Source organism: Stegodyphus dumicola, chromosome 1 (assembly GCF_044657685.1).
Source record: "Stegodyphus dumicola isolate Sdum_Otavi_A_Nest chromosome 1, ASM4465768v1".
In the NCBI taxonomy this organism is placed as follows: Eukaryota; Metazoa; Arthropoda; class Arachnida; order Araneae; family Eresidae; genus Stegodyphus; species Stegodyphus dumicola.
Window position 1 is genome coordinate 144,832,492 of NC_140768.1, and position 27,372 is coordinate 144,859,863.

Genomic DNA, 27,372 nt, shown 5'->3' on the forward strand with positions numbered 1-27,372 from the left:
GGGGAACTAGTTAATTTTTATCATGTCTAGAAGACATGATAAAAATTAACCAAAAGTTTTTTTTTTTTTTTTTTTTTTTTTTTTTTTTTTCAGCTGTGAAAAATTTTTTTCCAGCCGACTCGATGGAGAAGATACCATTTTTTAAGAATGGACTCGTTTATCTATTTAAGCTTTCCAAGTTTCGTTTCAGATGAGTCCATGCTGCGAATACTGTTCTCCTGAAGATCTTTCAATAATACCACTTTCTCGGATAAAATTCATCACCATTCGCTTTTTTAGCATAACTTAGATAGATATAGAGAAATTCCTCGTTTTTATGATCTTTCGGGTAATACTCATTTCCATTTTCGTCTCGTGCATATCGGATGTAATTCGTCTCTGGCTTTTCCCGAATTCTATCCTGTATATAATATTCTTTTCCAATGCTGGATTTAGGATAAATCTCTCCTCCCCTCGCATTGACAGCATACGTTTTCACATTTACATCCAATGAATTTAACGGGTATTCTCCTCCATTGTTTAATTTAGGATAAAACTCGTCTCCGGAATTGGATTTGGCGTACCGACGAGGAAGCGCTATATATTCATGACCCCGATATTCCACAGCGTAATATTCATTTCCATGCTCGTCTTTGGCAAAAATAGGTCGATTGTCATTATCGAAATAATACAGCTCCTGTTTAGGTTTTTTAGGATCTTTCGGATATCGTTCTTTTCCAAATTCATCTATGGTGTAAACCGAAACCATGTTTTTTTCCTTTACCGATCTTGATATTTACATGAGTCACCTCCGATTATCCAGTTATCTTTTGATACATCTTTCGAATCCAGTCTTCAATCGATTGGCCCGTCGTTTTGAGATGTTCGGAATTATGAACGGTCAAATAAGCCATGTAAGCGGCTAGACCAAACGTGAGGACTAATAAAAATAAAAAGATGAGCCGGTTTGTTAAGAGGGTGACTGCGACTAGGATGATGCTGATATAAACCGTAGAGTAAAACAATATGCCTTGACCTAAATAACGATCCATTTTTTTTCTACTTTATTCCATTTGAATCAATGAGTCGGCCGAGACCGGATAGTCATCGGTCGTGACGGGCTTTTCGGTCATTTCACCCGTGTACAACAACGTCATGTCAGGATCGGGAAGGGCTTTTAATTTTCGGTCTTCCCAGTAAGCTGAACGAGGATGCGTGACGAGAATTCTAAAAAACAATTTCATGTCGCGCTCGGTCCAAATTTCATAGACTGAGGTAAGGAGGGGAATACCTTCGGGATGCTGCGTCGCATCAAAAACAGCTTCTCGTCCATCTATTTTATATCGCGCTCCATGTTCCGGTATAATACGACTCAGCTCTTGAACTTCAAGTCGAAGGGTTAATCCAGCCGGTAAAATCCCTTCATAGGCTTCTTCTTTGGGTACGCATACGTGATACCCGTACGGAGTGGCTCGAATTCCTTCTGTGGAGGAAGAAGGACAAAAGACAAAAGGTTGACGCCAATTACAAGTGGCGTATAATACGGAATCGGGAATAAATCGTCCCGATCGTATGCGATGGCCTTCACGACACGTTTCGGGAACACTATAAGTCGAAGCCTGTTTCACAAATCGCTGCGACCAAAATTTCAAACCTTGCCGTCGAACGCGTTTCTTTCGAATTTTTCCCTTTTCGAAAAGACACATGTGAGAAGAAGTGGGTAAATAAATAGCCGTTTTCAATTGTTTGAGGAATGGGTACGGCGTGCAGTCGGGATGAGAACAAATATTATAGCCGGGAATATAAACTTCTTCGTTGGTTTCGTCACAAGAGGCACGTGGTTCATGATCAAGTGTCGTCCAGGGCCGAATCCAATTCGCAACGATCGATAAATGATCGAATTTAAACACATCGAGATGCCGATACTGAAAAGCGCCGGGGATGCGCGGTCGACATTCATTTCCGTCAAAAAATGTTTGAGGAGGACACGTTTGAATTTCCCTCCGAGCGCAATCAAAATATCGATCGCTCGTATCGCCTATCGCGAGTTTCGACGACGACGACTTATCCTCACAAGCCCATTCAACTGTATATTGATCCGACACTCGATAGCCTGGTTCTAGAACCGTACGTTTTCGGGTTGGATCACACGTGTAAGCTACAGCTCGATCCAAAGATGTTGAAAATGGATAGGACGGGAGATGTTTCGTATACTCGTGAGCAGGAACGACAGTTTCTTTTGAGGTCGGTTGAACATTTTCACAGAAAAGAGGCGGTTGACATGTTTGGGACGTTTCGTCGTACACCATCGGTAAATGGAATAAGGCATCGCCGATCCATGTGTAAATGGAATAAGGCATCCCAGGAAAGAGGACAGGATATAGTGTCGCGAACCATTCCGTTTTCACAAATCGCGTAACCCGGAGAGTACAGAAAAGATCCTTTTTGGACGATGGGGAGAGGTCGTTGCGTATTATCCGGAAATCCGTCGCAGAGATCAGACACGCATCGCCGATAATGTGTCGAATATTTTTCTCCGGGCGAACATCGAATCATTTTCGGTCGATGGCCACGACACTCGATATACGTCACCTCGTCAATCGGAAAATGTTGACCGTCTTCACAGTAAGATACGAAATGTTTTCGCGAAGTGCAAGCGTCGTAGTAGAAAAATGTCTTGGGCGGACAGGCGATTCGAATCGGTTGTTCGTTCTGGCATTCGTAATAAAAACGTCGATTGGTTGGATCAGGTAAAACCGATCCGTCATGCTGATCGATGCAGGGATTGACAGGAATGCAGGTAGAAGGAGAATGTTCTTCTTGACACATGAGCACGTCTAGAACACGACCGTGCCGACATCGATAATAATAATATATCATGGACTTTTCGCGAGGTACAAAACTCTGCGATCGTAATAAAAACAGGTAGAGGTTTTTCCCCGTTGCGGGGAGCTGAGTATCATCGGGCTGTCCAAAACATTCATCTTTTTCCCAAATCCGTCCTTCCGCGAAATAATATTCGAGTGGGAGAGGAAACGTCCATGTTTTTCCCGTGGAGGTGTGAAATGAAACCTCGTTGTCGTTTGAGGTCTCGATCTGATATTGGAAACGCGTCGTTGTCGTCGGAGGAGAAGAAGGAACTTTCGGGGACGGGACCGAAAAATTATAGAAATACAAGTAGCAGTAGTATAAACCCAAAACGAATAAAAGTATGGCGAGCATCCAGCCTTTATTCATAAACGAGATGTGCCAATTATGGAAAGAGCAAAAAATTCCGAAAAAGGAGGCAGCAGCGTGTTGTTCCAAACCGAATTATCGACATTTTTTAAAACAAGATCGCGCGTTGGATGAAATGCCGGCTCTGTATCGTGAATGTTTATCCTGTCAACAAAAAAGAAAGATCTTGGCGCGATAAAAAAGTAAGTCAGAATGGATTCGTATCGTCTAACCCGACGTTATTTTCGTCAATTGCAACGGCTTCACTTCCTCTCGCAAATGCGGCAACGCGATTGGTATCATCATATCGTCATCCAATACGTGATGGATCCCCCAAAAGGACGCCATTTCACACTTTTTCATCCGGCTATGGATACCCATACAGAAGAGTCGCTGGTTTTCTTCGGAAAACGTCGTTTGTTTCTTACGTTTATGTTGAAACGGATCGTTCACCAAGGTTTGAATGCCGAACAACGGTTACAACCGAACGCGTTATTACCTCTCAAATCGCTCGACGATCCCGTCTATGAAACACAACGCAAGGCTATTCAAAATATTTGGGAGGTCGATGCTCATTGGTATACTACGGAGAATAAAAACGATATTGCCGTGAAGAATACGGCTCCTTTCATCAAAACCGAACCTTAAGCTCTGTAATTTAAAATATCCATCGGATGGGTGAGATGATTCGGATACGACACGATTTCAATCGTATGAGGCCATTTTAGCATGTATTTATAATGTAAAAGATCGTGCCGTCTCAGCGTATCGAGCCGGATAGCTGAAATATAGGTTTTCTCTTCGTTGGTTTTGTCGTACAAATAACAAATACCTTGATCGACGAACACGTAAACGTCTTGAGGAAACAGTTGCAGAAGCGACTTGTCCTTGGAAAAGTGTCGAATCACAGTATAATGAGAACTCGTAGGGATTGGAACCGGTTCTAATTTATAAAGGAGGAAAGAAAGAAAAATGATACACCCGAGCGCGATCATTCTACGCATTGTATTTCTAGTGACTCTCTTGAATCTTTTTTATAAACCCGATCTCCGGATGCCTTCTATTCTTCCCTCATCATCATTAGCCTTACCAGAAATTTCAACCGAGACGTATTGCCCTTTCCAAATCTTTCAGTGTCCTGATAGCCATTGCGATTGTTCTCAGCTCTGTGAAACAAATCCCACGTTTTACGAAAAACTCACTCTTTCTGATAAAACATGGAATCATCTCGAACCGGGTACTTATTGTATTCCCCAAGGAATCCGGACCGCTTGTCTTTCTTCCTCGGAAATTCCTATTTTTTCGGCCTCGGGATGGCTCTGTGCTCCTCGTTCCTCTTTCACCCATCCCTGTCAACATCCAGAAGCCCGTGATCCTTCTCTCAATGTTTTAATATATCGTCGAACCCAACAACCCGCTCAAGAAGTAGCCGATTATTACGAAACGTTAGAAGATGGATCGTTCCGATACCAATGTCAATGCCATTCTTTAGATCGACGAGGTAATCGAATGATTCAAACATCTCCGTGGGTCTGTTCTGTCGATTACTGCGTTCGAGATTTGTGGAACGTGCCCGGACTAGGATGGGACTCCGAACGACACGTCTGTGAATGTGGACCCTACGTGCATCGAGTCCTGGGCGATCTATCTTCCCCCTGTGTTTTGGAATATACACACATAGACGAAAAGCATAGGTTAACGGGAAAACGAGAATGTATGACCGACCAATCTGTTGAATTCCGACCGATTTATTGTCCAGAGAATCAGTCGGTGTTACGGTTCACAAAACGGGTCTTGCGAGGCAACACAGCGTACGATTATGTCATTGTACATGGAACAAGTGTTCCTAAAATTTCGAGAGGTCAAGAATGACATCTCATTTCAAACGAATCGAGAAAAATTTTCAAACGGACCAAGAATTGAGTCGGTTTGAAAAGGAAGACGAAAGCGCCAAAGAGGAAGGATGGTCGAAGAGACAAACGTTCGCCATTCATTTACTACTGGTAACGGCAGGTCCTACGATTCTTTTCGCTTTACTGGGCAACGTATTGAAGATTCATTATTATGTCGTCTGTTTAATTCTATTATTTTACTTTGGAGCTCTGGCCTACTTGATACGATACCGATTTCAGTGGCTATTGCAAGCTTTTAAAGAAAGCCAGAAATATATTCGTTGAATATGGGACTTGAAGAGTGGATTATATAAAAAAAACTTTGAAAAAAAAATGAAGAGGGAGAAGAGGAATAAAAAAGGAAGAAGCAATAATTTAACCATGGCGATGGATCCTGTACTTATTCATCTATCTCCCAAAAATTCTGAAGGTAAAGAGTTAGATTTGGAAATATGGATAAACCCCGATGATACGGATGACAAGATTATAGAAATACATCGTCATAATCGCAAAGACAAAACGAAAGAATTTGAACCCTGTTGTCAAAATCCTTTTTTAACTCCCGCTATCCTCCAACGTAGAGAAAATGAAAAGAATAAGACGATAGATAAAACATTAGAATTGACCAAAGAAGCCATCCACATGTTGAAAGGAGTCTTTTCGGGAAATGGAGAATTCAGTACAGTGGAATTTGATGCATCGTCCACTGAGGTAAGAGCTGATTTTAGACAGCCGACCAAAAAACCTGAAGTTGAGAAAGCAACAAGTTGTCAAGGTCGTAAACATAAGAAAAGAGTTAATAAAAAGAAATAGTACATTTAAAAAGACCTCCCCATCTTTCCATGAATTTCTTGAACAATGAACTGTTTTCACGAGACACAATCCACATCTTTGCTGGATCTAAAGAGAATCTTGAGAGAAGACATGGCTTAAACTGTTTCCAGGAGAGTTGAAGTGCAGGCTTTTTCAACAGCACAGAGGGATCTGAAGCAACAGTTGAAATGTTGAAATATATAGAACAGAAATTCCATTCTTAAAAAAAACTGGGATGTCTTGTCAATCGAATCGGGTAGAAAAAATTCTTGGCTGAAAAAAAAAAAAAAAAAAACTTTTTGTTAATTTTTATCGTGTCTTTAGACATGATAAAAATTAACTCTACCCTCTTTTTTGTTTTGAATGATGTCTCACCTTTCCTAAAAATAGATTTCTAAGAATGATCATGTTTTTCTTGGAAGTCTATTGTTTACAAACATGTCTAGACAACATGTTGAAATCATTCAAAACGAAAAGGAGGGTAGAGTTAATTTTTATCATGTCTAAAAGACATGATAAAAATTAACTAAAAGTTTTTTTTTTTTTTTTTTTTTTTAACTGAAGAATTTTTTCTCCTAGTTCTTAAAAATATTTTTCAACGATATCTCGATACCTCTACCTATTTTATTCCCCCCTCTCTTAGTATATAAATGGTTGAAAAAGAAATCGGGGTTTATTCTGTTTCGTAAAAAGATAGCGAACACATGGCAGCGGATAACTTAGTCATTTCATGTGAAGAAGATCCCTTTGAGGATATTCCAGATACGGAACCCACTTTTTATGGACCATTTTCACCCGTTTTTAGAGTACTGAAAAAGTCTTCTCCTTCTCCAACTCATTCTTTGGAAATACTGTCTTCTCCTCCCTCGTCATCCACTCATCAGCGCTCTAGAAAGAAGAAGTCCTCACAGACCAAGCTCCACCAAAAAATTGTTGGTGTGTTGGCTGTCACCTCTGATGGATATACTCTTACGAACTGCGTCCGGTTTATAGCCAGAGACCTGAAAACACATACGAAGGAATTTATTCGGCAATTGAATGCGGATCTGGAACGACTTCATATTGAAAAACTCTACGTGGCGAATGAACCCACTCGAGAAAAAATTCATCAAAAGGTACCTCTCAAGTTTTTATGGACTGTTATTTATAAACCTCAACATCGTCAGCCACAGCAATGTCCATCTTGTCGATCGAAATCTTGTCATCGATTTATGGCCATGCTAGCGCTCCAACAATTAGTGAAATTTGCTGTTCATAAATGTATTCATTGAGTGGATAGGTAATCAAGGAATTTTTCTCTCTTTTTCCTTTTTTCAGATGATCCAGAGAAACAAATACTCTACTTCATATGGTTTAGTGGTAAAGACCTCATCAGGACAGGTGGTGATGATTCATCGAAAAATGCCATACTGTTTTCAAAATTATTTAATTCAGCTTTTAAAAAATAAACCTATCGAACCACCCTTCGATTTGGAAAAAATATCGGTGCTTCAAGATGAATTTGAAAACCATATTTATCCGACTCTCCATCCCAATTTACAAGACGATTATGATCGGTACAAGGCTAAATTAGCTTATGAAGATGAATGGGATTTCCCGCATGGACAAATGGATAAAAGACGCTTCAAGAAAGACGATGACCCTCGATTCAAATGGTTCAAAGTCGCGTATCAGGAATTTGAAGAAGAGTCCGGCTACCGATTCGCCTACCAACCCTCGGACGTGGCTCAGTATCCCTTAATCAAACTAGAATTTACGGGATTAGATCAATGCATTTATACACAATATTTTTTATAGTCGAACATCCTAAACATTTACGCCGTAATACCTACTTTGATAATTATTCTCCTTTCCAATTTCAAGCTGCTTATAGAATGGCTCTCGAACGCAATATCGGGAGTATTGATGATCGGATGGTCTATCGGGGTTACTTAATTAAAATCGAAGAGGCTCTAAAGTATCTAACATGTCAACAGGAAATGAAAAAGGACGGGAAGGATCAAGTGTTGCTATATTTTTTAGAAGGAGATAAATGGAATCCACCCGATTCTATTTGTTATTTAGAAAAGTAAAAAAAATGGAATAAGATCCCTTAGCCACCCCGCATTTCCCATTTGAAGAATCCATCCTATCTATTCTTTTTTAAATGTCTCGGGATGTCATCCGACGCATTCTCTCCACCAAAAAAAACGAGTTCCTCCCACCTACCCCAAAAAGAAGAAGAAGAAGAAATTTCCCATGAGTCTTTTCGAGAACACTCCTTCCCCTCTCTCTTCCTATATATAAAGAAAGAAAAGAGTTGTCTTTTCTTTTTTTTCCATCTCGTCCTCAGGAGAAAGAGAGAGAGAGAAAAAACCAAATGCCATGGAGTGGTTACGGCGAGAGTCTTTTTCCCTCGCGATTCGTTTCCGTTTCGCCAAGACAATTCCCCTCACGTTTTACTTGGGGTCGGGCACGCTCTATTTTCGAGGATCGGAACTCGTGACTTGCCTTTCCCAGCAAGGGACTTGGATGAGTCCGAAAAGTCAACGGACTATTCAGCAATGGATCTCTCGAGCACCTTTTCGCCCTTACCGATCCTTAACGACGGATCTCTGGATCGATACGTCGGACCGCCCTAGCCGGATTCTCCGCTATACCCCTTTTATCACCTTCGATTCCCTGGAAAGACTGCTCAACGATTTGGGTCCAGACGCTCTCCTCTTTTCGACCTGGTTTCAGAGTGTGATGAGAGAACCTCTTCAAATCCAAGAAGATTCTCAGACCGGGGAAACTTATTTTACTCCCGTGGAGAACAAGGTGATGGACTTTCAGTTTCAAAATTTATCGAAACTGTTTCAATGTGCTTTATGTTTTTATTCTTCTTAAAGAGGAGTGGGGGGGGGGGAAAGAAAACCTAAAAATTGTAGAATAATCATAAAAAATAATTTTGTTTTTCTTTAAAAAAAATATTGAGATAGTCCAATCTTGGGGAGGAGGCGGAAAACTCAAAATTATTATCTAAAACAGATGTGGCGGTCAGTCCATTTCGATCCACGGAGGAGGATATGTGTGAGATTCTCTGATCCATAGAGCGTTTCAGGAAAAAAAAACTGCGAAAGTTTCCCCCCCCCTATCTCCAAAAAATGGGTATCCAGGTTGAATGCACAGTACAAACTGATGGGAAGCCGAAACTCAAGTTCCTTAAATAGAAAAAAATGAGAGCTCCTTCTAGAAACAATTTTAGATGTCTTGTTTGGATGAGTGAGTCGACTGGGAAAAATTTCTCAGCGCTCTGGAAAAAAATTTCGAGTTATGAAAAAAAAAAAAAAAACTTTTGGTTAATTTTTATCATGTCTTATAGACATGATAAAAATTAACTCTCTCTTCTTTTTGTCTGGGAATGATGTCTCACCGTTTCGAAAAATAGAACATATCCCATTCTTGAAATTCTATTATTTTAGAAAGGATGATGAGTGATGGTCTATTTTTCGAAACGGTGAGACATCATTCCGAGACAAAAAGAAGAGAGAGTTAATTTCTATCATGTCTATAAGACATGATAAAAATTAACAAAAAGTTTTTTTTTTTTTTTTCCAATTTAGGAAATTTTTCTCTGAGCTTTGCCAATTTTTTTTCCCAGCCAGCTCCATCCATAAAACAACACCTCTCAAAATCTTTTCTCACTTATCTATTTAAACTACTCGAACTTTTTTGCTTCCAATGAGTCCACGCATCTTGGCCTTTTTTCCACTCTGCTCTGAGAAAGATAAGGTAGATTGTTTTCGGTGGACCGTCCTGTTGACGCTTCCGACTTATATAGAGAGTTATATATAGATAGGGTCCCTCCTAACTCCCTCTATTATGACTATTAGTCTTTTCTTCTTTTTTTTCCAAGAAATATACAAAGAATGATCCACAGTTTTTTTTTTCCGTTAATGAAAAAAAAAAATATGCTTCTACCTTCCGACTTCTTTTTAGTACCTCTTTAGGTGTCTCCTCCTTCTGGATCTTTTCCTTCTCCTCTCTTCCTCGCGAGCAGGGAATTGAAAATGCTGCTCAGGATGCAACGCTCGTAAAGACTCCATTTTCTTCCTGGAGAGGGCGTCTACTGCAAACACCGTCTTGTCATGAAATTGGAGTTGGTAGTAAAGAGGTCCGTGAATAATATACACGGAGCGAGCTCGCAGTCGATAGGGAATCATACGATACCCGTCGGCTTCTGATTCCATTTCCCATCCATAAAGACGGATAGAAGCTTCTCCGGTTTGAAGAATATGAACCCACTCGGGTGAAACGTAAAACAGTTTTAAAAAGGTTCCAGCATCGACGGCGATCACATTTTCCCATCGCAGATAAGCGTGTAAGCGAAAGGTTCCTGCCTCCATCATCGATTGGAAAGCAAAGTGCTTGAAAACTTCGATGGACGAAAAATAATGCAGGATTTTTCCATCGTAACAGGATAAATCGCACATTGTTTCTTGGACTATTTGTTCCATACGCTCCGGGTCCCGAAACCATTCTTCGAAACGGGAGAGAGGTTCCCATTGATCAGCTACTTCGAGATGACAGACGGGCGTGATTTCTACCAGGGTAGGTAGAACTGCAACAGCATCGGTCGACATTTTAGTTTTGCTCGGTTGAGAAGGAAGAACGAGAATGAACCCTGTAAGCAGAAAAACTCGGATCTATATAAATACTAGTGGAAAAAAGGCGGGGGGAAGGGAAGTTCTTCCTTCCTCCCAAAGAATAAGAAAAGTGGGTGGAAAGAAAAAAATCATTTCACTCTCAGGAAAAAAAAAAGAATTTTTTTTCTTGTCAACATGTTGTCTAGACATGTTTCTAAAAATAGATTTCCAACAAAGGTTCATTCTTTTCTTAGAAATCTATTTTTAGAAAAGAATTGACATATCCTTCAAAACAAATTTCTTTTTTTTTCCCCCTCCCTCCAGCAGCCAACTGGATGGGCAAGCGTTTCGGGCAGATCAGTCCGTGCTGACATTATTTTTTTTAAATACAATGGAATTAGTATAGGAATGTACTAGAAACTGACCCAAGGTTGAAAAGAAAATATCAAAATCAATACTCACTTCTTGACGATTTCTTTTTTCCAAAAACCTGTTGAAGAATTCTTGATGGGTTATCCAATCTCTAGACCTGTCTGAAGGGAATCCAATCTAAGGTGAGCGCGCATTTACCTGACGCGAAACTCGGATTATCTGCATAAATAACAAAACGTCCATTCTTAAAAACTTATCGTCTAGTCCATTGAGTTGGTTGGAGGGGGAGAAAAAATTTCTGAACAATAAAAAAAAAAAAAAAAAAAAAAAAAAAAAAAAAAAAAAAACTTTTTGTTAATTTTTATCATGTCTTATAGACATGATAAAAATTAACTGTCCCCTCTTTTTGTCAAGAAAGGATGTCTCACCGTTTCGAAAACGAAACAAAAACTCATCCTTCTCATGGCAATTATTCCAAGAATAAGTCACGGTTTGTTTTTCGAAACGGTGAGACATCCTTTCCAGACAAAAAGAAGAGAGAGTTAATTTTTATCATGTCTAGAAGACATGATAAAAATTAACAAAAAGTTTTTTTTTTTTTTTTTTTTTTTTTTTTTTTTATCACTCAGAAATTTTTTCCCAGCCGACTCGATGATCCAAACAAGACAGATCCAAATTGTTTCTAGAAGGAACTCTCCCTTCTCTATTTAAACCACTCGTATTTCCAACTTCAGTTCAATCTGTGCTGTGAATTCGACCTGGATACATACTTCTCCCTCCTGGAAAGAATTTCTGTGAAGGTATGCGAACATTTTTCTCAGCTCTTAGAAAAATTTTACCAGCTGACTTGAGACTGAGAGACATCTCGAACATTCTGTTATCTGCGGAAGTCGTTTCATTTTCGTGCAGTCCATGCTGTGGATTCACCTGAATATCCATTGCTCCCTCCCCCTTCTGGAAAGAGTCGTAGCTTTTTTAGATCCTCGTCGCTCTTTTTACGTTTCGTTGGATATCTAGGACGAACTTTTTTACCTTATTCCTTTCAAACTCTAATATTGAGGTTGGAGAGCCGTCATGGAAAATCAGCCATGATCCTGACGAATCTAAACCGACTCCTTGAAAGCAGAGCTATGTCATGTTTTTTTTGATGACAGATTTCCAAGCTCCGAGTGATGAGAAATTTAGAAATTTTGCAGTGTTAACGGAAAGGAGGAGACAGAAACCTGGAGAATGGAAATGAAGCTGAGAAAAAATGCTAAGAGCTCAGCAAAAAAAAAAGGTTCTTTCCAGGAGGGAGGAAAAGCGCAATTCTAGGTTGAGTGCACAGCACACACGGATCTGAAGTTGGAAACGCGAGGGGTTTAAATAGAGAAGCGAGAGTTTCTTCTAGAAACAATTTTGGATGTCTTGTTGTTTGGATCATCGAGTCGACTGGGAAAAAAAATTCTCAGAGCTCTGGAAAATATTTTCTATGTGATGAAAAAAAAAAAAAAAAAAAACTTTTGGTTAATTTTTATCATGTCTTCTAGACATGATAAAAATTAACTGTCCCTCCTTTTTGTCTAGGAAGGTTGTCTCACCGTTTCTAAAAATAGATCATGATTCATTCTTGGAATAATTGCCTTGAGAAAGGGTGAGTGATGGTCTATTTTTAGAAAGGGTGAGACATCCTTCCCTGACAAAAAAGAAGAGAGAGTTAATTTTTATCATCTCTTAAGACATGATAAAAATTAACCAAAAGTTTTTTTTTTTTTTCAATCTCATCTAGAGAATTTTTTTCTAGCCGACTCGATCGACAAGACATGACATGACCATTGTTTCTTTTTTTTAATAATGGACTTACACCTATCCCTTTCAACCCTCCGAATTTGGCTTTGGATCCGTGTCCTTGCTTCCACATTCAGAGCTCTTTTCTTCAACATTTCGATGCAGGGGAAGAATCAATTCTTTCACGACGTTTAGATATTCTTTCAGAATGCTAGAAAACTCATTCAAAGAAGAAGTATCTAAGGGTGGAGTTGCCGGTTGAGGAAAATTCACGAGTCTTGGAACCGGATTATGCGAATCCGTCTGTATGCGAAACTGTAAAGGTGAACCACCCGCTTTAGGAGAGCAGATAATAGATTTTTTTTTTTTTTTTGAGTAACAGAAATTTTTTCCAGCCGACTCAATCGACAAGACGTCCCCATTTTTTTATTTAAGAATGGATTCTTGTTTATTTGTGTAAGCATTCCGAGTTTCGTTTTAGATGAGTCTATGTTAATTCAGAATTCAAACAACAAAAATCAGCGTTAATTTACAAAATTTTCACAGGACTAGTTTCGATGGTTTTACCGAACCATCATCTTCAGCTGCAAAACCGCAAATGAACAAGATAGGAAATAATGTTTAGATAAGATAAGAAAGCCTGGACAAGAATAAGCAAGTGGCGCCATCTGTTGGCGAAACCAGAACTAAAACATAATTTCTCTAAAAGCCGAAGGCAAATTTGGATTGGAATTAGGATCGTTAACTAGAACAGAAAGATTTTTATGAATGTGAAATGCCTCTAGAAAATCCAGTTCTCCAATAGAAGATGTTTTTTGAATAATTTTGGCAGCAGAAAAATTGAAAGTGTGATTTTCGGACCAACAATGTTGAGCAACAGAAGACTTCTGTGTTTCCTTTTTTCTAACATATGCCTCATGTTCTTTGACGCGAAATTTTAAGGCTCTCTTAGTTTGGCCAATGTAAATTAAACCGCACTGGCAAGGAATCCTATAAATACCCCAGGAATTCATATCCGGAATGGGGTCTTTGAGTATAGAAGTTGGAATTTTATTGATGGGAGAGTAAACAACTCGAAAGTTAAATTTCTGCAAAATATGTGCAACTTTATAGCTAATTGATGAAAAGAAGGGAATGACAACAGAATTTTTATAATCTCTTAAAATAAGAGTGTGGCTTTTAGTGTGTTGAGATGAGAATTTTTTAACTGCTTGATTAATAATGTTGGGTGAAAAGCCTATGTTGTTGAAGAGGAAACATGGGTACCCTCATTTTTTTTTCTTATCTGATTTCTAAGATGAATTCAGTGAGTTCACCTTGACCTTTTCAAATTTTGTTTGTTTACTTTTAGCCCAGAGGTCGACGGATAAATCATTCTGATTTTTTATATATTTTTTTGTGTCGCTCTCTCTCTCTTTCTAAGAAACCTATCTCGTTCCAAGTCTTCTCGAAGTGCTATTGGTTCGTTTCGAGACGAGGTCATTTCACACACACCCCTCCTCCTCCTCAAAAAGTATATGTATATAAATTAAAGGAAGTGATTTTCTATACACACACTTCACCTTTTTGAGTGGTGTCACGATGAGCCTATCCAGTAGAGAACGTCTTAGGGAAAGAATGCGTGAACAGAAACGACGCTGGCGAAGCAATTCAGCTAATCGAGAGCGAGAACGAATACTTCAAAAGGAACGTTATGCTGTTCTTAAAAAGAACTCCCGACCGCGAAAGAAATATCTTCCTCCCAAGCAGTGGGAAAGCTATACGAATTTGCAGTATAAGGATATGTGGTCCGAAGAAGCCTATCAAAAATGAATTCGACAATGTAATAAAGAGCAATACAATTTCCTGATCTACGTTCTCGTCCGTTTGTACACTTATTACGCGTTACCTGAATCGAAACGTCCCCCTCCTCTGGATATTATTGTGCAAGTATCTGCCGGAAAGGGTTAATCTTTCCTGATCCAAGCTTTATACCAAACTCTGATTCGAACGCCTCTTTTTAGCGAAGCGTGCTCGGTTCTCAAACTCGCACTCAGTGCTCAAGGAGCGGTTTACATTACGGGAGATACTTTGCATCATGCCCTGCGTCTTCAAATGAACGGGACTTTTGTTCGACCTCTGACCCAAGAGACTTTAGACTATTACAGACCCCTGTATGCTCCTTTACGGATGGTGATTTTGGATGACGTTTCCACAATCGGATCCAATTTATTTTCGCGCCTCGACCAGCAACTTCGACAATTGTGTCATGTGCCGGATAAGCCGTTTGGGAATGTGCATATGATTAAATTCGGAGATTTGCAGCAGCTCCAACCGATTCGCGACATGCCCATTTTTTATTCTGAAGGGTGGTGGACGCCTCAATCCACGCTCTACTATGAACTAGTCGAATGTATGCGATTCTCTCTGGATTACGAGGAGAGACTCGATCGTTTAACGAGAAATCACTTTTTAGAACCGGACGATGTGGCATTTTTTCAGTCCCGCGTTCGCAGTTTCGACGAAATTCCTCGCGAAGCTATTATTCTCTGTTTTTCGAGCAAGGATGCAGAGAAATATAATATGAAACGTCTCCAATCCCGAGGGACGTACTGTTCGTGTCTGTATTGAGACGTGATTTATTCCGAGAGCGAAAAATTGCGGAAGAGGATGATGAAACGGAGTGAACATTTACATCGATCTCAGATGGCGAATCTCGAATCCGTCCTCCATTTACAAAGAGGAGCGCGATATCAATTGACTAAAACGCTCGACGGATCCAAAGGATGGATGAATGGAGCAATTGGAACACTACACCAAATAGACCAGGATGAAGACGGAGTTGTGACGCGAGTCTGGCTGCAATTTTCGAATAGTCTAGCTCCTATCGATCGCGTCTCCATTCGTATTGACACCTGTTCGACAAAAATACTCGCATTTTATCGCGAACAGTTTCCTTTGATGTTAGCCGAAGCGATTACGGCTCATAAAGCCCAAGGAGCCACCTTTCCGTCGATCGCAATTTACATGCACGGACCTTTTAATCGATTTCAGCAATATGTCGCTTTTTCTCGAGTGACTCAACCCCAGGGATTGTATATTCTGGACCAGTTTCGTCCCCGCATGAAATTGGCGAGCAAGCAAAAATACGAGGAGGAACTGGAGCGATTGCAAAACATGTCCCGGATTCCGTATGATATTTCGGCTCGAGAAGAGAACCAAGATCCGTACGAGTTTCTCATGAACCTTCTTCAATGTGGGAATCGTCTTTCCTTCCATCTTTCCAATAGAAACATCTCCCAAGAAAAAGAAGTCGTCAAACTAGAAGAAAAACCTTCTTTCCATGTAAAACCTGTTATAAAATGTGAATCTTAAATCTTTTTTTTTAAAAAATTCAATAAAAAGAAATATTCTCTATCAAAACCTCTCCATTCTTTCAAAGCTTCACAAAACGCTCAACAATGTCCACACAATGGGAAGAGAAAAATCGATCAAAATAGAAATGAATATACTGTCACTTCTTACGATCTCGATCACGCTATTCGGTATGCTCAAGAAGCGACTCAACTCTATATTTACGAACAAGCTCTTCAAAGTCGGTACGCTTTTATTTTTAAACATACCACCTTCCAAATAAGAAAAGCCGACTCCAAACGGGATTACTACATACCTAAAACTCTCGATCCGGAACAATGTCACGTCGTCGAAAAATTTGTTTTTACGCAAACGGGATGTGACATGATTGCCTGCTTCCCTTTTCAAGAAAATTTAGAATCGTGTTCCCCGGAAGATGAACCGCGATGGATTCGACTCGGAACGGGTTTCAGTTTAGCTTGCCAACCCGCCTGCGATCGTTTATATTCCAACACGCAGCAGAGTATGGACACGGAATATCGAAATGGAAAATGTGTAGCCGTAAATCTCGCCAAGAAATTATTAGCTCTCTTGCCCGAACAAGTTTTCTTTCAATCAAATCATCCTTCTCTTCCTCGTCATCATGCCGGCCTCAATCTCGTCGAGGGTCATTTACGACTCAACCAGCCTTATTGTGAAGCGTACGGTCTTGTTTTCAACGGGTCTGATTGTGTGACGACGACGGGGCAAGATATTGGCGAATTTTTCTTGGGAAGCAGTATCTATCGATCTATTTCCACTCTGCAAAAAAATCATACGTTACCACCATATCCTCCTCATCTTCCCGACTTTGTACAAAATTGGCCCAAGAAACATGTGAAACGGTCCTTGGTTCATGAATTGGTGATTGATGTAGGGATCGATATCGGATTAGAAGCCGCGCAAAAAATCCTTGAAAAACGGATGCCTAAACTCTTAACCAAATTGAGTATGCAGTCTCTTCCCATTCAATCGGCCATCCTTCAAGCTGTCGTTCGGACCCAATTAAGTACGCTCGCAACACTTTCCAGAATCGCCGCGACAGGATTCTCGGTTACTTCCAATGTGCTGACGGGTATAAGTATTCTGTCCGCCGTACTCGATATATTGGATCCGTTTCATTTCAATAAAGTGCTGACCGCTCGAACTCTTTACGATATCGACTGGCGATTAGACGTTCAGTTTTATCAATCGGAAACTGACCATGTTCTAGAAATCACACCCGATCTTCTATGGGACGTGTTAGAAGAAGATGCGAGCGATCGATACCTCTTCTTTGCCGAGAAAGTGCAAGAATATTTAGATGCTATCCATAAAGTGCCCATGACCGATCGACCCCAAACACGAATGTCATTTCTCCAAAAATCACGAACAGACGAAAGAACCCCGAAAAATTGGATTTATTTCACGATAATTGTTTATTTGTTAACTGGATTCACCTTCCTATTTCAACCCTACATGCATTACTTATGCGTGACCATCTTTTTCCTATTTGTGTTTTATTTTTATCGTCATTCTAAATGAAAGCTGAAGATTTTTGGAGAGAAAAAAAACGAATGACTTGGAGGGGGAGTAACTAACCAGTGAATAAACTAAAAATCAGTTAGTACTTACAAATTACAAGAAGATGTTTCTCCTTTCACAGCACAGAGTGATCTGAAGTGAAACTTGGAGTTTAAATAGATAAGCAAGAGCAAAAATCTAAGAGCTGAGAAAAAATTCTAAATGATAAAAAAAAAAAAAAAACTTTTGGTTAATTTTTATCATGTTTTTAGAGATGATAAAAATTAACTACCTCCCCCTTTTGTCTGGGAATGTTGTCTCATACTTTCTAAAAATAGACCATCACTTATCCTTTCTAAAGAATAGAATTCCAAGAATGGGTTCTGGTCTATTTTTAGAAACGGTGAGACAACATTCCCAGACAAAAGAAAAGGGGGAACTAGTTAATTTTTATCATGTCTAGAAGACATGATAAAAATTAACCAAAAGTTTTTTTTTTTTTTTTTTTTTTTTTTTTTTTTTTTTTTTTTTTTTTTCAGCTGTGAAAAATTTTTTTCCAGCCGACTCGATGGAGAAGATACCATTTTTTAAGAATGGACTCGTTTATCTATTTAAGCTTTCCAAGTTTCGTTTCAGATGAGTCCATGCTGCGAATACTGTTCTCCTGAAGATCTTTCAATAATACCACTTTCTCGGATAAAATTCATCACCATTCGCTTTTTTAGCATAACTTAGATAGATATAGAGAAATTCCTCGTTTTTATGATCTTTCGGGTAATACTCATTTCCATTTTCGTCTCGTGCATATCGGATGTAATTCGTCTCTGGCTTTTCCCGAATTCTATCCTGTATATAATATTCTTTTCCAATGCTGGATTTAGGATAAATCTCTCCTCCCCTCGCATTGACAGCATACGTTTTCACATTTACATCCAATGAATTTAACGGGTATTCTCCTCCATTGTTTAATTTAGGATAAAACTCGTCTCCGGAATTGGATTTGGCGTACCGACGAGGAAGCGCTATATATTCATGACCCCGATATTCCACAGCGTAATATTCATTTCCATGCTCGTCTTTGGCAAAAATAGGTCGATTGTCATTATCGAAATAATACAGCTCCTGTTTAGGTTTTTTAGGATCTTTCGGATATCGTTCTTTTCCAAATTCATCTATGGTGTAAACCGAAACCATGTTTTTTTCCTTTACCGATCTTGATATTTACATGAGTCACCTCCGATTATCCAGTTATCTTTTGATACATCTTTCGAATCCAGTCTTCAATCGATTGGCCCGTCGTTTTGAGATGTTCGGAATTATGAACGGTCAAATAAGCCATGTAAGCGGCTAGACCAAACGTGAGGACTAATAAAAATAAAAAGATGAGCCGGTTCGTTAAGAGGGTGACTGCGACTAGGATGATGCTGATATAAACCGTAGAGTAAAACAATATGCCTTGACCTAAATAACGATCCATTTTTTTTCTACTTTATTCCATTTGAATCAATGAGTCGGCCGAGACCGGATAGTCATCGGTCGTGACGGGCTTTTCGGTCATTTCACCCGTGTACAACAACGTCATGTCAGGATCGGGAAGGGCTTTTAATTTTCGGTCTTCCCAGTAAGCTGAACGAGGATGCGTGACGAGAATTCTAAAAAACAATTTCATGTCGCGCTCGGTCCAAATTTCATAGACTGAGGTAAGGAGGGGAATACCTTCGGGATGCTGCGTCGCATCAAAAACAGCTTCTCGTCCATCTATTTTATATCGCGCTCCATGTTCCGGTATAATACGACTCAGCTCTTGAACTTCAAGTCGAAGGGTTAATCCAGCCGGTAAAATCCCTTCATAGGCTTCTTCTTTGGGTACGCATACGTGATACCCGTACGGAGTGGCTCGAATTCCTTCTGTGGAGGAAGAAGGACAAAAGACAAAAGGTTGACGCCAATTACAAGTGGCGTATAATACGGAATCGGGAATAAATCGTCCCGATCGTATGCGATGGCCTTCACGACACGTTTCGGGAACACTATAAGTCGAAGCCTGTTTCACAAATCGCTGCGACCAAAATTTCAAACCTTGCCGTCGAACGCGTTTCTTTCGAATTTTTCCCTTTTCGAAAAGACACATGTGAGAAGAAGTGGGTAAATAAATAGCCGTTTTCAATTGTTTGAGGAATGGGTACGGCGTGCAGTCGGGATGAGAACAAATATTATAGCCGGGAATATAAACTTCTTCGTTGGTTTCGTCACAAGAGGCACGTGGTTCATGATCAAGTGTCGTCCAGGGCCGAATCCAATTCGCAACGATCGATAAATGATCGAATTTAAACACATCGAGATGCCGATACTGAAAAGCGCCGGGGATGCGCGGTCGACATTCATTTCCGTCAAAAAATGTTTGAGGAGGACACGTTTGAATTTCCCTCCGAGCGCAATCAAAATATCGATCGCTCGTATCGCCTATCGCGAGTTTCGACGACGACGACTTATCCTCACAAGCCCATTCAACTGTATATTGATCCGACACTCGATAGCCTGGTTCTAGAACCGTACGTTTTCGGGTTGGATCACACGTGTAAGCTACAGCTCGATCCAAAGATGTTGAAAATGGATAGGACGGGAGATGTTTCGTATACTCGTGAGCAGGAACGACAGTTTCTTTTGAGTTCGGTTGAACATTTTCACAGAAAAGAGGCGGTTGACATGTTTGGGACGTTTCGTCGTACACCATCGGTAAATGGAATAAGGCATCGCCGATCCATGTGTAAATGGAATAAGGCATCCCAGGAAAGAGGACAGGATATAGTGTCGCGAACCATTCCGTTTTCACAAATCGCGTAACCCGGAGAGTACAGAAAAGATCCTTTTTGGACGATGGGGAGAGGTCGTTGCGTATTATCCGGAAATCCGTCGCAGAGATCAGACACGCATCGCCGATAATGTGTCGAATATTTTTCTCCGGGCGAACATCGAATCATTTTCGGTCGATGGCCACGACACTCGATATACCTCACCTCGTCAATCGGAAAATGTTGACCGTCTTCACAGTAAGATACGAAATGTTTTCGCGAAGTGCAAGCGTCGTAGTAGAAAAATGTCTTGGGCGGACAGGCGATTCGAATCGGTTGTTCGTTCTGGCATTCGTAATAAAAACGTCGATTGGTTGGATCAGGTAAAACCGATCCGTCATGCTGATCGATGCAGGGATTGACAGGAATGCAGGTAGAAGGAGAATGTTCTTCTTGACACATGAGCACGTCTAGAACACGACCGTGCCGACATCGATAATAATAATATATCATGGACTTTTCGCGAGGTACAAAACTCTGCGATCGTAATAAAAACAGGTAGAGGTTTTTCCCCGTTGCGGGGAGCTGAGTATCATCGGGCTGTCCAAAACATTCATCTTTTTCCCAAATCCGTCCTTCCGCGAAATAATATTCGAGTGGGAGAGGAAACGTCCATGTTTTTCCCGTGGAGGTGTGAAATGAAACCTCGTTGTCGTTTGAGGTCTCGATCTGATATTGGAAACGCGTCGTTGTCGTCGGAGGAGAAGAAGGAACTTTCGGGGACGGGACCGAAAAATTATAGAAATACAAGTAGCAGTAGTATAAACCCAAAACGAATAAAAGTATGGCGAGCATCCAGCCTTTATTCATAAACGAGATGTGCCAATTATGGAAAGAGCAAAAAATTCCGAAAAAGGAGGCAGCAGCGTGTTGTTCCAAACCGAATTATCGACATTTTTTAAAACAAGATCGCGCGTTGGATGAAATGCCGGCTCTGTATCGTGAATGTTTATCCTGTCAACAAAAAAGAAAGATCTTGGCGCGATAAAAAAGTAAGTCAGAATGGATTCGTATCGTCTAACCCGACGTTATTTTCGTCAATTGCAACGGCTTCACTTCCTCTCGCAAATGCGGCAACGCGATTGGTATCATCATATCGTCATCCAATACGTGATGGATCCCCCAAAAGGACGCCATTTCACACTTTTTCATCCGGCTATGGATACCCATACAGAAGAGTCGCTGGTTTTCTTCGGAAAACGTCGTTTGTTTCTTACGTTTATGTTGAAACGGATCGTTCACCAAGGTTTGAATGCCGAACAACGGTTACAACCGAACGCGTTATTACCTCTCAAATCGCTCGACGATCCCGTCTATGAAACACAACGCAAGGCTATTCAAAATATTTGGGAGGTCGATGCTCATTGGTATACTACGGAGAATAAAAACGATATTGCCGTGAAGAATACGGCTCCTTTCATCAAAACCGAACCTTAAGCTCTGTAATTTAAAATATCCATCGGATGGGTGAGATGATTCGGATACGACACGATTTCAATCGTATGAGGCCATTTTAGCATGTATTTATAATGTAAAAGATCGTGCCGTCTCAGCGTATCGAGCCGGATAGCTGAAATATAGGTTTTCTCTTCGTTGGTTTTGTCGTACAAATAACAAATACCTTGATCGACGAACACGTAAACGTCTTGAGGAAACAGTTGCAGAAGCGACTTGTCCTTGGAAAAGTGTCGAATCACAGTATAATGAGAACTCGTAGGGATTGGAACCGGTTCTAATTTATAAAGGAGGAAAGAAAGAAAAATGATACACCCGAGCGCGATCATTCTACGCATTGTATTTCTAGTGACTCTCTTGAATCTTTTTTATAAACCCGATCTCCGGATGCCTTCTATTCTTCCCTCATCATCATTAGCCTTACCAGAAATTTCAACCGAGACGTATTGCCCTTTCCAAATCTTTCAGTGTCCTGATAGCCATTGCGATTGTTCTCAGCTCTGTGAAACAAATCCCACGTTTTACGAAAAACTCACTCTTTCTGATAAAACATGGAATCATCTCGAACCGGGTACTTATTGTATTCCCCAAGGAATCCGGACCGCTTGTCTTTCTTCCTCGGAAATTCCTATTTTTTCGGCCTCGGTATGGCTCTGTGCTCCTCGTTCCTCTTTCACCCATCCCTGTCAACATCCAGAAGCCCGTGATCCTTCTCTCAATGTTTTAATATATCGTCGAACCCAACAACCCGCTCAAGAAGTAGCCGATTATTACGAAACGTTAGAAGATGGATCGTTCCGATACCAATGTCAATGCCATTCTTTAGATCGACGAGGTAATCGAATGATTCAAACATCTCCGTGGGTCTGTTCTGTCGATTACTGCGTTCGAGATTTGTGGAACGTGCCCGGACTAGGATGGGACTCCGAACGACACGTCTGTGAATGTGGACCCTACGTGCATCGAGTCCTGGGCGATCTATCTTCCCCCTGTGTTTTGGAACATACACACATAGACGAAAAGCATAGGTTAACGGGAAAACGAGAATGTATGACCGACCAATCTGTTGAATTCCGACCGATTTATTGTCCAGAGAATCAGTCGGTGTTACGGTTCACAAAACGGGTCTTGCGAGGCAACACAGCGTACGATTATGTCATTGTACATGGAACAAGTGTTCCTAAAATTTCGAGAGGTCAAGAATGACATCTCATTTCAAACGAATCGAGAAAAATTTTCAAACGGACCAAGAATTGAGTCGGTTTGAAAAGGAAGACGAAAGCGCCAAAGAGGAAGGATGGTCGAAGAGACAAACGTTCGCCATTCATTTAATACTGGTAACGGCAGGTCCTACGATTCTTTTCGCTTTACTGGGCAACGTATTGAAGATTCATTATTATGTCGTCTGTTTAATTCTATTATTTTACTTTGGAGCTCTGGCCTACTTGATACGATACCGATTTCAGTGGCTATTGCAAGCTTTTAAAGAAAGCCAGAAATATATTCGTTGAATATGGGACTTGAAGAGTGGATTATATAAAAAAAACTTTGAAAAAAAAATGAAGAGGGAGAAGAGGAATAAAAAAGGAAGAAGCAATAATTTAACCATGGCGATGGATCCTGTACTTATTCATCTATCTCCCAAAAATTCTGAAGGTAAAGAGTTAGATTTGGAAATATGGATAAACCCCGATGATACGGATGACAAGATTATAGAAATACATCGTCATAATCGCAAAGACAAAACGAAAGAATTTGAACCCTGTTGTCAAAATCCTTTTTTAACTCCCGCTATCCTCCAACGTAGAGAAAATGAAAAGAATAAGACGATAGATAAAACATTAGAATTGACCAAAGAAGCCATCCACATGTTGAAAGGAGTCTTTTCGGGAAATGGAGAATTCAGTACAGTGGAATTTGATGCATCGTCCACTGAGGTAAGAGCTGATTTTAGACAGCCGACCAAAAAACCTGAAGTTGAGAAAGCAACAAGTTGTCAAGGTCGTAAACATAAGAAAAGAGTTAATAAAAAGAAATAGTACATTTAAAAAGACCTCCCCATCTTTCCATGAATTTCTTGAACAATGAACTGTTTTCACGAGACACAATCCACATCTTTGCTGGATCTAAAGAGAATCTTGAGAGAAGACATGGCTTAAACTGTTTCCAGGAGAGTTGAAGTGCAGGCTTTTTCAACAGCACAGAGGGATCTGAAGCAACAGTTGAAATGTTGAAATATATAGAACAGAAATTCCATTCTTAAAAAAAACTGGGATGTCTTGTCAATCGAATCGGGTAGAAAAAATTCTTGGCTGAAAAAAAAAAAAAAAAACTTTTTGTTAATTTTTATCGTGTCTTTAGACATGATAAAAATTAACTCTACCCTCTTTTTTGTTTTGAATGATGTCTCACCTTTCCTAAAAATAGATTTCTAAGAATGATCATGTTTTTCTTGGAAGTCTATTGTTTACAAACATGTCTAGACAACATGTTGAAATCATTCAAAACGAAAAGGAGGGTAGAGTTAATTTTTATCATGTCTAAAAGACATGATAAAAATTAACTAAAAGTTTTTTTTTTTTTTTTTTTTTTTAACTGAAGAATTTTTTCTCCTAGTTCTTAAAAATATTTTTCAACGATATCTCGATACCTCTACCTATTTTATTCCCCCCTCTCTTAGTATATAAATGGTTGAAAAAGAAATCGGGGTTTATTCTGTTTCGTAAAAAGATAGCGAACACATGGCAGCGGATAACTTAGTCATTTCATGTGAAGAAGATCCCTTTGAGGATATTCCAGATACGGAACCCACTTTTTATGGACCATTTTCACCCGTTTTTAGAGTACTGAAAAAGTCTTCTCCTTCTCCAACTCATTCTTTGGAAATACTGTCTTCTCCTCCCTCGTCATCCACTCATCAGCGCTCTAGAAAGAAGAAGTCCTCACAGACCAAGCTCCACCAAAAAATTGTTGGTGTGTTGGCTGTCACCTCTGATGGATATACTCTTACGAACTGCGTCCGGTTTATAGCCAGAGACCTGAAAACACATACGAAGGAATTTATTCGGCAATTGAATGCGGATCTGGAACGACTTCATATTGAAAAACTCTACGTGGCGAATGAACCCACTCGAGAAAAAATTCATCAAAAGGTACCTCTCAAGTTTTTATGGACTGTTATTTATAAACCTCAACATCGTCAGCCACAGCAATGTCCATCTTGTCGATCGAAATCTTGTCATCGATTTATGGCCATGCTAGCGCTCCAACAATTAGTGAAATTTGCTGTTCATAAATGTATTCATTGAGTGGATAGGTAATCAAGGAATTTTTCTCTCTTTTTCCTTTTTTCAGATGATCCAGAGAAACAAATACTCTACTTCATATGGTTTAGTGGTAAAGACCTCATCAGGACAGGTGGTGATGATTCATCGAAAAATGCCATACTGTTTTCAAAATTATTTAATTCAGCTTTTAAAAAATAAACCTATCGAACCACCCTTCGATTTGGAAAAAATATCGGTGCTTCAAGATGAATTTGAAAACCATATTTATCCGACTCTCCATCCCAATTTACAAGACGATTATGATCGGTACAAGGCTAAATTAGCTTATGAAGATGAATGGGATTTCCCGCATGGACAAATGGATAAAAGACGCTTCAAGAAAGACGATGACCCTCGATTCAAATGGTTCAAAGTCGCGTATCAGGAATTTGAAGAAGAGTCCGGCTACCGATTCGCCTACCAACCCTCGGACGTGGCTCAGTATCCCTTAATCAAACTAGAATTTACGGGATTAGATCAATGCATTTATACACAATATTTTTTATAGTCGAACATCCTAAACATTTACGCCGTAATACCTACTTTGATAATTATTCTCCTTTCCAATTTCAAGCTGCTTATAGAATGGCTCTCGAACGCAATATCGGGAGTATTGATGATCGGATGGTCTATCGGGGTTACTTAATTAAAATCGAAGAGGCTCTAAAGTATCTAACATGTCAACAGGAAATGAAAAAGGACGGGAAGGATCAAGTGTTGCTATATTTTTTAGAAGGAGATAAATGGAATCCACCCGATTCTATTTGTTATTTAGAAAAGTAAAAAAAATGGAATAAGATCCCTTAGCCACCCCGCATTTCCCATTTGAAGAATCCATCCTATCTATTCTTTTTTAAATGTCTCGGGATGTCATCCGACGCATTCTCTCCACCAAAAAAAACGAGTTCCTCCCACCTACCCCAAAAAGAAGAAGAAGAAGAAATTTCCCATGAGTCTTTTCGAGAACACTCCTTCCCCTCTCTCTTCCTATATATAAAAGAAGCCGAGAGAAAAGTTGTCTTTTCTTTTTTTTCCATCTCGTCCTCAGGAGAAAGAGAGAGAGAGAAAAAACCAAATGCCATGGAGTGGTTACGGCGAGAGTCTTTTTCCCTCGCGATTCGTTTCCGTTTCGCCAAGACAATTCCCCTCACGTTTTACTTGGGGTCGGGCACGCTCTATTTTCGAGGATCGGAACTCGTGACTTGCCTTTCCCAGCAAGGGACTTGGATGAGTCCGAAAAGTCAACGGACTATTCAGCAATGGATCTCTCGAGCACCTTTTCGCCCTTACCGATCCTTAACGACGGATCTCTGGATCGATACGTCGGACCGCCCTAGCCGGATTCTCCGCTATACCCCTTTTATCACCTTCGATTCCCTGGAAAGACTGCTCAACGATTTGGGTCCAGACGCTCTCCTCTTTTCGACCTGGTTTCAGAGTGTGATGAGAGAACCTCTTCAAATCCAAGAAGATTCTCAGACCGGGGAAACTTATTTTACTCCCGTGGAGAACAAGGTGATGGACTTTCAGTTTCAAAATTTATCGAAACTGTTTCAATGTGCTTTATGTTTTTATTCTTCTTAAAGAGGAGTGGGGGGGAAAGAAAACCTAAAAATTGTAGAATAATCATAAAAAATAATTTTTTTTTTCTTTAAAAAAAATATTGAGATAGTCCAATCTTGGGGAGGAGGCGGAAAACTCAAAATTATTATCTAAAACAGATGTGGCGGTCAGTCCATTTCGATCCACGGAGGAGGATATGTGTGAGATTCTCTGATCCATAGAGCGTTTCAGGAAAAAAAAACTGCGAAAGTTTCCCCCCCCTATCTCCAAAAAATGGGTATCCAGGTTGAATGCACAGTACAAACTGATGGGAAGCCGAAACTCAAGTTCCTTAAATAGAAAAAAATGAGAGCTCCTTCTAGAAACAATTTTAGATGTCTTGTTTGGATGAGTGAGTCGACTGGGAAAAATTTCTCAGCGCTCTGGAAAAAAATTTCGAGTTATGAAAAAAAAAAAAAAAACTTTTGGTTAATTTTTATCATGTCTTATAGACATGATAAAAATTAACTCTCTCTTCTTTTTGTCTGGGAATGATGTCTCACCGTTTCGAAAAATAGAACATATCCCATTCTTGAAATTCTATTATTTTAGAAAGGATGATGAGTGATGGTCTATTTTTCGAAACGGTGAGACATCATTCCCAGACAAAAAGAAG